Source organism: Pleurodeles waltl, chromosome 12, assembly GCF_031143425.1.
Source record: "Pleurodeles waltl isolate 20211129_DDA chromosome 12, aPleWal1.hap1.20221129, whole genome shotgun sequence".
Taxonomy (NCBI): domain Eukaryota; kingdom Metazoa; phylum Chordata; class Amphibia; order Caudata; family Salamandridae; genus Pleurodeles; species Pleurodeles waltl.
The window spans coordinates 313,649,298-313,663,397 of NC_090451.1; positions in this window are offsets into that span (position 1 = coordinate 313,649,298).

Genomic DNA, 14,100 nt, shown 5'->3' on the forward strand with positions numbered 1-14,100 from the left:
GTACTTCCTATGTACTTGAGACCACAATTGTATTCAATAATATATACTGTAAATCTGGTCTCACAAAGTAGTCTATGTTTGATGTAAATGTCAGTTTTATTGCCTGAAATAAAGGTTTTAGTTGTTTGTCCAATTTTACATGCTTTGCAATTGTTACCCTTTACAAAACCTTTCTGTTGTTCAATGAGCAAAATGTTCAATGAGAGAAGTGGTTTCTGACTAATATGTCCTTCAAAGAAGGCACTTTACGATATGTTAATGATGGTTTATTACCAATGCTGGGGCCAATATCAGGATCTTTATAAATCAAATTCCAGTGTTTCTGTAAAATCTTGTTTATTGTCCCACTTTCCTTGCTATAAGTTGTGATTACCTTCAAATAATTGTCTTCATCTTTTTTCTTCCCAGTTCTTGGGATTTACATATCATTGCGACTTCTGTTCCTTATTCTGTCCATGCTTTGATTAAGAATGCTCTGTTTGTACCCTCTCGCCTTGAATCTTTGCATAGTTTCATCATATTTAATTTGTGCATCTCCATCATTTGAACAATTTCTATGCATTCTTGTCAACTCTCTATATGGTATACTGATCAACAGTGCTTTTGGGTGAAAACTATCCCCGTGCAGTATGCTATTTGTACCTGTTTCCTTCCAATAGATTGTTTTCTCTATCTGACCATTTTGAATGTAACCTGTGAGATTCACAAAGTGTATTCTCTCATGACTTGCTTCACTCATGAATTGTAATCCTAAATTATTAGACTTAAGAAAGTAAAAGTATGTCATAAACTCTTCTTTGTGCCATACCATATTATTAACAGGTCATCTATGTATCTTACCCATGATACATTTTTTCTCGGTAAGTATCATTCTCTTGGCCCCATGCTATGTCCTTCCCCCACCAGTCCATTACTAACTTAGCATAGTTTGGAGATAGAGAAATGCCCTGTACACTACATCGAGGGTAGCTGGGAAGCACTCATTATTCCAATTAATATTAGCCAACATTCTTAGGAAATCTCCTGAGTCTTTAATATAGGAGCTCAATGTCTAAACAATTGGTGCCAAATAGTAGTCTACATAATCTGAAATTCCTTCAAAGAGCAACTCACATCTGAAACAATTGCCCTGTCTGGAGGATTGATCTTTGACTTATGTATTTTAGGCAAAAAATATATTGTGGGAATTGATGGATTTTCAAATTTCAAGAACTTATATTCACTATCACTTAAAAGGAGATCTTGATGCCAATGTTGCAACCTAGAGTTTACAGAAAGAATCATTTGATTGATTGGATTTTTTGTAATTTCTTGTAATTTTTTTCATCATTCAAATGCCTCGTAGTAAAACACCCCAGACTACCACATTTAAATTCACAGACACGCACTCCACATACATCACTCAGTACATACATTTTTCTTGTATTACCTAGATACTTGCCATATGCACTTCTTTCATTGAAGGCACTTGTCTTTCACACCCTAGAAAGGTGCATACCTCCAGCATGACCTGTTGACTTCCATTGCCCCAAGAACCAGACCAAATGCTTAAGATGTGACATAAACTCCCCCTGTGTTCTGAAAGCACAACCGCTCTGCCCCCTGACCTTCCGCATTTTACATTTTTACCCATCACTTGTGTGCCCAGGTACTTGCTGTGCAGTATACACTCATCCTATACTCGTCCAGCATTCCTATCTCCTACTTACTGCCATCCTCACACAGTCTCAGCCACAAAACTTGCTTTGGCTCACTTACAACCTCGAACAGTCAATATTGGTGCCTTCTATGCCACAGACTCTCACACTGACTACCTTACAAACCCCTGCTATTCACTATAAGGCCCAGAGACACTCACCCAATGCACTTCATATGACCCAGGTCCTCCCTCCTGTACTTTTCTCTGCCCATTACGTTTGCCTAATGCACCACAATCAATCATCCTGTACATCCTACATGCCCCAGACGTTCACTTCATGCAAGTCAGAGACATCTTTCCCATTTTTGTAGCCCAGACACCGAGTTCCCGTTCCTTCAAGGTAAGAACTTTTTTCCATGGCCACTTAATCTTCACTCACCTCAATCATTTACTCAGGCTCGCTTCGCAAAACTAAACTTTCACAATCCCACAAACCACCACTCACCACCCAACGGTGGAGTCAAGGCAGCAGCCAACCAGCAGTTGAGCAGCCTGTCTGTCAAACATTAACTGATGTAGACGAATGCACACATTTGCCCTTATCAGACATTTAGAAAGATTTCTGGGATTCACTAAGGACGCTATTGATTAAGAAGTTTATATAAAACATAAGCACACAATCCACAGGCTTAAATAAAAGTAGCAACAATCCGATATGTACATTTGGAACTCCCTACAGCATACTTGAATTTAATGCTTGACGCACGATCTCAGGCACTCACGAAAGATTTTATTAAATGGGCATTTTATGTGAGAAATGAGCACCCAATTTCCGTTTTTTGTGCAACATAACGACGAGTAAGTGGGGAATTTCCCCAGCTCATTATACTGCTGGACTGCCTTGTCTTCGTATGAAAAGTGTGTTTTCTCCATTTCACACAAAAGTCTCTATTATTTATGATGTAGAAATGCTGCAGCTCCATGGCCCCTAAACTAAAACCCGTAGATGAATATAAATGCGTTTTGTTGTGTTTACCTATTTGACGCCGAAACAAACAACTAGGGATTTGCAAAGTTGCTGTTTCTGAGTAGGAAGGCGGCCCCTCAGCGGAGAAGTTTTATTATGTTTTCAAAATACAAATCAAGTGCCTGCCAGGGTCAAATAAACCGAATCATGCTTTTTGGCAATAATACATAATTGTGGTCTTCTGAGGTAACAATAAGAGATCCTAAATATCTCACCATTCGTCACAAATTCTTTGAGCTGGACTATTTTCCAAGTTGATCTGACATTTCTTGAGCTATAAATAAACCTCCAATTACTTGGAAAGCGTTGCATTTTGAAGAAATGAGCGGTTGTTTGCGAGATTTTCAAACGCCAGTTCCCTGTAAATTGGGGGGGAGGGCTCAATTAAGAGTCGCTGCATGGGCGCGTTCACCTCGGGGTCACTGGTTCAGAATTGCCTCAGATCGGTAGTGACAGAAAGTCATTATCCTCTATGTCTTCTTTCAACGACTTATGGAAAATGAATTTGTGGTTTCGGTTCAGCTCCCAGTGGGCCTGCTTTCACTTCAGTAACATCGCCATCACAGACGCCATTAATTGGCACCATGGTTAGCAGCGTCAACGAGGAAGACAACAGTGTGGAGGGAATACTTACCGCATTTCATCAGCAGCATAGAAGAACGAACTCACTTAAAATTAGGTAATTTGTTTATCTTGGTCCCACAGTTTCCAAGAGCTCCAACTTACACACTTTTGTAAATCACTTGGGATGTGTGATGAACGTAACATAAAGAGTAAAACGCAATTATCTGTCACTTGAGAGGTACTTCTTTGACCAATGAAATAATAACTATGCAAAGCCTCAGCAAAGATTATTTTGCTTTGTGTGACAATTATTTACGGAAGCTAAAATTCTTAAAAGAAAATATATAAGGATGCAATATGTATACATACTTTGCCCTCATGTGAGAAAGGCCTTTTGATGATTCACACCTTTTTTTTACTATACTGATTTAAAGTCCCTCTGCTCCTGGTCATCAGTCACATTTGGGTACTCTCTACAATGCCATCTGAAGAACAGTCCTGTTTAAGGGCCTGATTTAGATGGTGGTGGTAACAGTCCTGCCGTTGAGTTTTTGACTGAAAACCTGTCTACCGCTGTGACAGTCTGCCTGCCCTATTTAGATGTTAGCAGGAGCATAGGCAAAAGACCGCTCACCATCAAGAATCACCACCTGCATAGACAGTGCCGTAGGCTAAAGCGGCTGGAGGTGGAATGTCAGCCCCTTTTACCGCCGAACCAATTCCTCCAGACACAACTGTGGTGCTAAACCTCCACACTTGAGTTGGTGGATTGGGAGTTATGTAAGCGTGAAGCTCATCTTTTTTTATGCTTTCCACATATCCTGCCACCATGAACCCACTCATAGCAATCTTGTTGTTGCTCCTGGGTAAGGTCTAAGATGGAAATCAACCCCATTGTCACCAGAACAGGAGTCAAGTCACAATCATTCCTGTTTTCCTTGGATTTATTGCTTCAAAGAAGTACTGGACTCACACATGGGTACATTTGTTTGGTAAACAACACCATAATGATGTGTGTAATGTTTTAGTTAAAAAATGTATCAGAACAGACCTTGAGATATAAGTAGCACCCACCAATCTGGTACAAACTGCCTTATGCCAATGGACACCTACACAAAAAATCATTGCAATCACAGAGAGGCATATGTCCACACAGGTGTGTGTAATAATTTCCCCAAAATATAGAAAGGATCAACAGTATACCCAATCTGAACCAAAGAATCCCATGATAATATAGCAATTACACTAAAGTATGCTACAGGTGGGTGTTCACGGAATGTACTACCAATCTTACAGCTAAACTGCAAACCAGGCAGAGATGTATGAAGGACACGTCCCCTTGGTGTGTGCAATATATCACAAACATTAGATGTTACATAACTGTAAAGTGCCAGGTTCTCTATGTAATGCATATGTGCATATCATTGACACATATTGTCAAAATAAATACACATGCATTCTCCAGTCACAAAAACAGAAACACATATAATTTTGGTGTAAGTGTCCAGTAACAACACGTATGCTTGCACCAGCATGGATAATGCCATCACAAATGTAAAACACTAATGTATGCAATTTTCAAAAATTAACTGCAGTCCACAAACAGTGCTGGTCACTGTCACAAATGAGAGTAAGTGCATGGTAAACACATTAGCAGAAATGACATTATCGGCAAACAATTAGTAACATTTATCGAATAAGGCAAGGACAAAGGTGTTCTAAAAAAAAGTTTTATAAACAAGAGATAATCATCTCATAAACAAATGAAATAAACTGTACATAAGAACAACAAGGCACTAGGCCTGTTGTCCAGAGTGTGGGTGTATGCCCACAACTTGCCTCCTAATGTCACTTCCAAAATAAACCTCCTCTGGAAGGGGCATCTATGGGGCAGAGAGCAGACACTTAATGATCTCACTGGGAGAGGGGGTCCTTGGGTTTGGGAAGGATGGTTTTGGGTTTAGGTGGGGTGAGTTTGGTAGGGGTGGTTTGGGATTTAGAAGGGGTAGAAAGACTTTTGAAGGGGTGGATTTACATTTGGAAGGGGTGGGGTGGGATGTGGAAGGGGTGGTTTGGGATGTGGAAGAGGTGGTTTGGGAGGTGAAAGGGCTGGAAAGACATTTGGGAGGGGTGGTTTTGGGTTTGGAAGTGTTCAGGGCCAAGGAACAAATTGGGTCCTCCTTAGGAAAATGGGTAGGGTAGTTTTCAGGGAGTTTGGGCTGGGAGGTAGAGGGAGTGGCTTTGTCTGATGTGCTTGTTTGTGCTGAAGGTGTGGGTGCCTAAGGGTCAAGTCTATGTGGTCTATGTTTAGAATTGTGTCTTACCTACTGTCTGTTGAGTGGGTCAGTGTGGGCATTTGGGTTCAATGTGTGTGTGCATGGATGTGTGTTGTGGATGTGGTGTGTGCTGGTGTGGTGTCTGTGTGTGTGCTGGTGCATGTTTGTGGTGGTGGGTGCGCTGTCTGGGGTGTGCTTATGGTGTGTGTGGGTGTATTGGTGGATGCACTGACTGGGGGTATGCTTGTGTTGTGTATGGGTGTTTATGTAGTGGTGGGTATGCAGACGGGGTTTGTTGGTGATGTGTGGGGTGTTGGTGTAGTGGTGGGTATTGTATCTGTGGGAGTGCTAGGGGAGGGTGTGTGTGTTTGAGTCATAGTGGGTGTAATGCCTGTGGGTATGCTTTTGGTGGTAGTGGTGGTGGGGTGTGTGGTGTATACATCTGTGTGGTCTTTGTTTTTTTCTGTGTCAGTATGAGGATGTGCTCTCTTTTGGTTGTTGTAGTGGATGCGTACAAATGTTTAGTTTCATGTGCCTGGGATAAGGCTGGGTTGAGGGATTTTGGATGGCAAAGAGGTGGAAGTCCGGTCCCAAAGAGAAGTCCAGACTGTGGAAAGACCACTGATTGGGGCGGGTGGGAGGCTGCACCCAAAGAGAAGGCCTGACTGTGGAATGAGCACTGTAGACCAGACAGGGAACGGTGAATGCCATTAAGGTAAACTAGCATCTGGGTGTTCTGGCCAGCCAGAAGTGAGGTCTGGCCTACACCGAAAGTCTGTAATAGGTCAATAGCCTCCTTATTGAGGCCAGCCCGGGCCACTGGGACAGGGACAAAGGTGCCTGCAGCAAAGGTGACGCCGTCACTTTTAGGGGGGCAGCTACAGCCAATTTGTGGGGGGTAGAAAAAGGGAGGGTGGAGGTTGGAATATGGGTGGAAGCGATGATGCAGGTGTCATAGTCGCTCCAGGGTCCACCACCACTAAGGGCTGGTCATCATTGGAGGCGTCCAAAGAAGATATCGAATCAGTCATGGCCTCCGTGTCAGTCCCCTCCCCCTCCATGCCATTGGGTCCCTCAGTGTCGGTGGTGTCCAAACCCGATTCCCAGCGGCCTGCTTCTTCCCCACTGATGTGGCCGCTGTCACCTTCGCCTTGCCCAGATGATGCTGAAAACACCGATACAGCAGTTTGATGGTATTTGTGCAAATACAATTGGACATTAATGTTCAGCACACAACATTTGGGCAAAGTTCAGTAATCCCTCATGCCAGCTCCCATATCATGTTTGCCATTCACAGGTCCCTCCATGCAAAAGAGTTTTGACAGCATGAGTAAACACATCGGCATTGAGACATCTCGGAACCACTGCTGTACAGAGCTAAAATGTATTCACCTTTCCCACAGGGCCAGGTGTTTAGCTGGAAATTGACTTCTCAAGATGGGACACTACAACATCTATATCATGTAACCTTCGATGTGCAAATGCCCCTTTAAGTATCACGTTGCTCTCCATTATTTATTCATCCTCTGTACAGAACTAAGGACACCAAAATGTTGTTTGGGAGATGTGTGACTGTCTCACCAATGTGAACACATATCTGTCCGTTGCAATCAATACAGTTTGGCATTCAAATTCACGTTGTTTGACACAGACTAGCATATATGCACATTTGTAAAGGACTAAGGCCTCAGGTCAGCCTGCTACTGTCCACATGAACTGACAAGAAGATTGCTCGACAAACCAGTTTAAACATGTTTCAGATAGGAATGATGCCACGGTACTCAGAATTCCAGTCCATTTGGTGAAGATGCAAACTTTCATATTGCCACAGCACAAACATACCAATGTAAAGTCTGATATATTAGCTGCATAATGATGATGTTGCAGTTTGCCATAGTCACCAGTAATAGGTCCTACATAACCTACTCACTCTTGTGATGGACCATCCCACCTGACCCAATCATGACATAGGCGTGTTTGGTGCAACTGTCCCTCATGACATTGAGAAAATGCAGGTACCCCTTTTTTGCGTGCAGCCATGTGTCTGCTTACAACAGTACTTTCCTTGTGATGAAGAATCTATTGGCAAATGTCTGCACAAACAAATACACCACACACATCATCAGACACTGTCTGCCTAACTTACTCCACACACAGCTACATTGGTTTCATGACTAATTCCCAAGAGTCAGAGCCCATAGTCTGCATCGCACACAGGAACTGAGGACAGTATAGAAGGGCAGATATGTGTCAGTTAGAACAGCGATTTGGGGGATGTATGAACAAATATATGTTGGAATGGGACATACTAGGATGGTTGATTGTGAACCAGTGTCATCTGGAATTGCAGCACAGGGAATAACATTACCTATATGTAGCTCAATGACATTTTGAAACCATACAGTGCAGCCTAATAAACTACATGGGCTTGAGTCCCACTTGAGAGGACGGCATTAGACAATTCCAGACCCTCAATTTTTTTTAACACATCACTATCATTTCAACAGCAGCTGTATGTTGGCACTCATACTATTGGTGCACTATGTGCTGGTAGTCAGTGGCCTGCAGTTTTCCTGATAAAACAAGAAATGTGAGTTACATGGACACATATTATAGCATCTCATTTCACATGACAACACTCCCATGCACAGACATTTCAGACAACAAAAACATTCTGTCCCAACTAAATCATTCTGTTAACTCCAATCACAACACTTCCCCCATTAACAAGAAGGGACAAAATAGACTGGATTGAAAAGAAATAAGTTACTCAGTCAGACATTCCCCAGTCAGACATGTACCTATTCCTCTGGGTTCCTATAGAACTGGCTGTACAAGGACAGGACCTACCTGGCATGATGGAGACGGACACAGCCATTGTTTTTTGTGTGTAGCCGTCATACACTTTAGCCTATGGCAGGGACCGTCGTGAAGGATACCACCTACTACAAAGTCAACTTCCCTTGGTGGCTGTCAGGTATCCAAGGTCCTGATGGCAAGGTCAGGCAGCTGTCATTTTAGGGTGTGAAGTTGTGCATTTTTCAATTGTTAGTGTATCACCAGCACTCAAAATGGAGGCTAGTGTATTTCTAAATGTCAGATATTAATTACACTGTTCTTGGAAAGATATGACACAATAAAAGGTGAATTGTCACTGTGTTTGCCATCAATAGTTCTACGGAGGAAGTATTACCTTGGTTGATGGTATTTAAAAACAAAATAAAAAAAAGTGTAAATAATACAATTCAAATGTATTATTTGCACATAATGAAAAAATGCTGAATGAAACAATGTTTTTTTTTAAGTTCCCCAAATTTGATAATAATGTGTGTACATGTATTACACAGTGAAATTCCTAATGTTACCAAGACTTAAGATGTGTGTCGATGTTAAAAGTATGGTGTGACCATTTCAGCTGATATTTTAATTTCCATATATACAGACCCCTTAACCCAGCAATGGGTAGGGAATGAATGCCTCAGGTGTTCCAGCCCTTTCCAGACCTTGCCACCATGAAAGATAGGGATGGCATAAAAAATTTGAGCTAAATTGGCAAACTATCTTGGATTTGTGTCAGCGGTTAAGCCTGATCTCCTGCCTCATAATATGAATCCAACAGCCATAATACCAAAGGTAAAAATCATGGCCATACTGAGTTTTGTGGCCACTGGCTATTTTCAATACACTGTGGCAGTTTCTGGGGACATGTCCCGACCAAATTTCAGTGGCGGGCTACAGAAAGTCTTGCTTCCTTGATGAAACACATCAACAGCTACATTCAATTCCCATGTCAGCAGGCTTTGGCCACTGTGAAAGGAGATTTTTATGCTTTGGGTAGACTATCACATGTGGATGAAGCAGTAGATGGAACTCATATTACCTTGGTGCCACCACATTCAAGGGAACAGTTCTACCTCAGTCAGAGGAACTTCCATTCCATCAACATGCAAACTGTTTGCTTACTGGATTTATACAAGTCAAGTGTGTGTGCCCGCTTCCCTGGGTCAACACATGATTCATTTGTACAACAGAACAGCACCATGCCAATGCAGTTGTCACAACTTGGACCAGAGAGGGTCTGACTTGTTGTTAACTTCAATAGGACTTGATGATCTTTTGCCTGAATTTGAGTTTAGGAAAGGACAATAGCTTGATACAGTTGATGTGTTGCTTCCATGTAGGAGACTTAGCGTATCCTAACTGACCATGGTTATTGGCACCGCCGCTAAGGAAGTCAACAATGCCAGGGGAAGTCCATTTTAATGAGACCCATGGAACAACACAAAAACCCTTGGAGAGGGCTTTCGGATTTCTGAAGGCCAGGTTTAGGTGCCTGGGCAGAACCGATGGAGCCCTCCTCTACTCACCCGATAAGGTGTGCCAAATCATGGTTACCCGCCACGTGCTCTATAACATCGCCCTGCGATGGAACATCCCTGTAATCACAGATGAGGGAGACCCAGCTGAGCCGCCGAGTGAGGATGAAATGCCCAATGAAGATGACAGTGGTGAAGAAGAAAGAGTTGACGTACGTCAAGATGTGATTGACCACTTCTTCACCTGAGTGTAAGTGTAGCTTTACAAATTGTAACCTCCAATCTAAGAATAACTTGTGACATAGGGAACATATCAGTCTGCAACAGTGATTTGTTAGGAAATTGTCAGTGCAAGAAAGTTCAAGGCAAAGATGGTATTGAATCAGAGTTTCCCTTCTTTGACTACTGTGTTTGTAGCCATAGAGTAACTGGGACAGACACCCACTTGGGATGGAGGGATCTTATATAGAGACAGCTTTCACCCTGATAGAATGGAAGTTCAGGAGATTGTAGCAGACCTGTTTTCTGTCGTGCCACTTAACTTGCTCTCCTTCAATTTGTGTTCAGTGGAGGTAGATGTTGATGTTCCTTCTCATATGTGATAGCCCTTTTTTTAGCACAACACTTAGGGTGGTCATTACAACCCTGGCGGTCGGTGTTAAAGCGGCGGTAAGGCCGCCAACAGGCCGGCAGTAAAAATTTTGCAATTACGACCGTGGCGGAAACCGCAAACAAAGACAGCCACTTTAACACTCCGACTGCCACGGCGGTACAAACAAACAGCTTGGCGATCACCGCCAACAGACAGGCGGAGGACAATGTACTGCCCACAGTATCACAACCTACCAATCCGCCACCTTTTCCGGGGTGGATTCACCGTGGATAAAAACACGGCGGAAACAGGATTACGAAGGGAAAACGCTCACCACTACACACCCCACGAGGAACTAGGACACCATGGACCTGGCACTCCAAATTCTCCCTGCGATAGTCTTCCTGCTCCTCTACCAGGAGCACGAACGCCACTGGCGAAGACCACGGTGAGTACTGCACCTACGACACAAGGGAGGTAAAAAACAGGGACACACACACACGCAACACCCCCACCCTCACCCACCACAACACACACACTAATACATATTGATACATCACAGTTACACCCCCCAACTCCCCGGAAGAATGCAAAGACAATAGAAAATGAGTGTAACCATTGTAATATATTAAAATCAAGTAGGCAAAAATATATATATATATACACCATTAACAAAATATACACCAAGCATAGTAGTCCAGGTAGTGCTCCAATTAAGTCCGTGGAACACTGGGCCCACACATGATCCCCGACCATGACGGAGAGAACACTCCAGGAGCATCAGAGAGCAAGAAAACAGGCACCTCAGGGGGAGGGAAATGGGGGGCACCTCAGCCGCTTGAGTGCACAACGCCAAATCCACGAGAGGGCTACATGCCCACTTTTCAGTCCTGGGGAGTGTAAAGCCACAGTCTCTCAAGTCACTACAGTGGGTGAGTTGCCCACTGCTTTATCCTGGGGAGTGCAAAGCCACAGTCTCTCAAGTCTCTACAGTGGGTGGGTTGCCCGCTGCTTTATCCTGGGGAGTGCAAAGCCGCAGTCTCTCAAGTCTCTACAGTGGGTGGGTTGCCCACTGCTGCATCCTGGGGAGTGCAAAGCCACAGTCTCTCAAGTCACTACAGTGGGTGAGTTGCCCACTGCTTTATCCTGGGGAGTGCAAAGCCACAGTCTCTCAAGTCTCTACAGTGGGTGGGTTGCCCGCTGCTTTATCCTGGGGAGTGCAAAGCCGCAGTCTCTCAAGTCTCTACAGTGGGTGGGTTGCCCACTGCTGCATCCTGGGGAGTGCAAAGCCACAGTCTCTCAAGTCTCTACAGTGGGTGGGTTGCCCACTGCCTTATCCTGGGGAGTGCAAAGTCACAGTCTCTCAAGTCTCTATAGTGGGTGGGTTGCCCACTGTTCCGTCCTGGGGAGTGCAAAGACACAGTCTCTCAAGTGGATAACAGTCTCCACTGGTTCTGGAGGGGGCCTTGTGCCCAGAGTGCTTCTCCTGCTAAGGACAGAGGTAGTGGATGGATCTCTCCACTGGTTCTGGAAGGGTCATGGTGCCCAGAGTGCTTCATCCTGCTAAGGACAGAGGTAGTGGATGGATCTCTACACTGGTTCTGGAGGGGGCCTGGTGCCCAGAGTGCTTCATCCTGCCCGTGACAGACTCAGTAGCGTCAGTGCCCTTGGCGCTCATGGGCCAGCGGTGCTTGAGACGGCGGTGCCCTGTTCAGCGGTGCTTGAGACGGCGGTGCCCTGTTCAGTGGTGCTTGAGACGGCGGTGCCCTGTTCAGCAGTGCTTGGAGCGGCGGGCTCCTTTGCAGTGACTCAGCTGCTGGCGGTCCTTTATGGCCCAGTGGGGCTTGTGCTGGTTGTCCTCTCTAGCCCAGCGGGGTTAGTGCTGGCGGTCCTCTCTAGCCCAGCGGGGCTTGTGCTGGTGGTCCTCTCTGGCCCATCGGGGCTTGTGCTGGCGGTCCTCTCTAGCCCAGCGGGGCTTGTGCTGGCGGTCCTCTCTGTCCCAGCGGGGATGACGGCTGTGTTGGTGTGTCTGCATGGGTATGATGCTTGCGTGAGTGCCTGTGGGATGTGTGGTGCTTATGTTTGCCTGAGCTTCCCTTGTGTGTTGACATGTGTGCATGCTGGTCCAGAGGTGTGCTTGGGATAGGCTGGGGTACAGGGGATTGTGTCTGGGTGGAGGAAGTTGGAGGGGGGAGGCTAAAGACAGGGACAATGGCTGCCATCAGTGCTGAGGCAAGAGTCTGAAAAGCTCGCTGAAGGGCCGCCTGATCAGAATGAATGCCCTCCAGGAATGCATTTGTTTGTTGCAACTGCCTTTCTACACCATGGATGGCATTCAAAATGGTAGACTGCCCAACAGTGAGGGACCTGAGGAGGTCAATGGCCTCCTCACTGAGGGCACCAGGGGTGAGTGGGACAGGGCCTGAGGTGCCTGGGGCGAAGGTGATGCCCACCCTCCCGGGTGAGCGTGCACAGGGCAAAAGATGAGGGGCTGCAGGGAGGGCGGTGCTGGAAGGGGGGTGGTGGCTGTTCCTGTAGATGGGGGGGGCACAGATGTTGCCGCCACCACAAGGGAGCTCCCATCAGAGGACGAGTCTGTGTCACTGGTCTCAGATCCTGTCGCCCTCCGTCCCACTGGTGACCTCCAATTCCGTAGTGTGGCCCTCCATGGCCATGTGGGATGCAGCCCCCTCGTGCTCCGGTGCCACTGCTGCTCCGCCTGATGATGCTAATGCACACAAGAACAGGGAGACCACAAAAAGGGGGGACGAACGAAGAAAGACATGTTGAGTGCATGCATTACCGCTACCGTTGGCGGACACGACAGACACATAAGCCCCCTGCACTACGCCGCGCTCTTGGGCTCCCATGTTCAATTCCTGGGAAATGGCCTACTAGGCTATGGATGACATCTGCACACATGGATGACACAGGGGCATGATTAGGTGTAGTTGGCACTCTACAGAGGTGCAGTGGGGTGCCACGTGGCCTGCCTTACGGAGGGACCTTGCCTACGGAACTCGCACTGGCCTAGGGAAACCCACAGCCCACCTCCCCCACCCAGACCCCTCCACTGCGCGCTAAATCAGCAGAATGAGAGTGTACTCACCCCCTTGTGGCTGCTGTGATGCCCTCAAGCGCCCATCCAACTCCGGGTACGCCACTGCCAGGATCCTGAACATCAGGGGGGTCATGGTTCAACAGGCACCCCTCCTACGTTGGGAGGACATCCCCAGCTGAGCCTCCGCCGTCTTCTTGCTCCAGCGGCGAATGTCCTCCCATCTTTTCCGGCAGTGGTTGCTCCGTCTGTTGTAGACCCCCAGGGTCCCGACGTCCTTGGCGATGACACGCTAAATATATTTTTTTCTGGTGGGCGCTGACCTACATGAGTTGTACAGGGGAAGAGAAACTTATTACCAACTGCACCGTCAAAGTGATTGGCCGCCATCCCTACCCTTGCCATGTGGCACATGTACTCACCGTCGTTTCATGCACGCCGCACTCTCCCCCCTTCCTTCTTACATCCACCCCTCTCCACACAGGCATAGCCCATACAGCATGCTCCCAGTGTACTTACCTGTTTGTCTGGAGGACCGTAGAGTAGCGTGTACTGAGGGAGGACCCCTTCCACGAGTTTCTTCAACTCCTCCGATGTGAAGGCAGGGGCCTTTTCCCCAGACACTTGA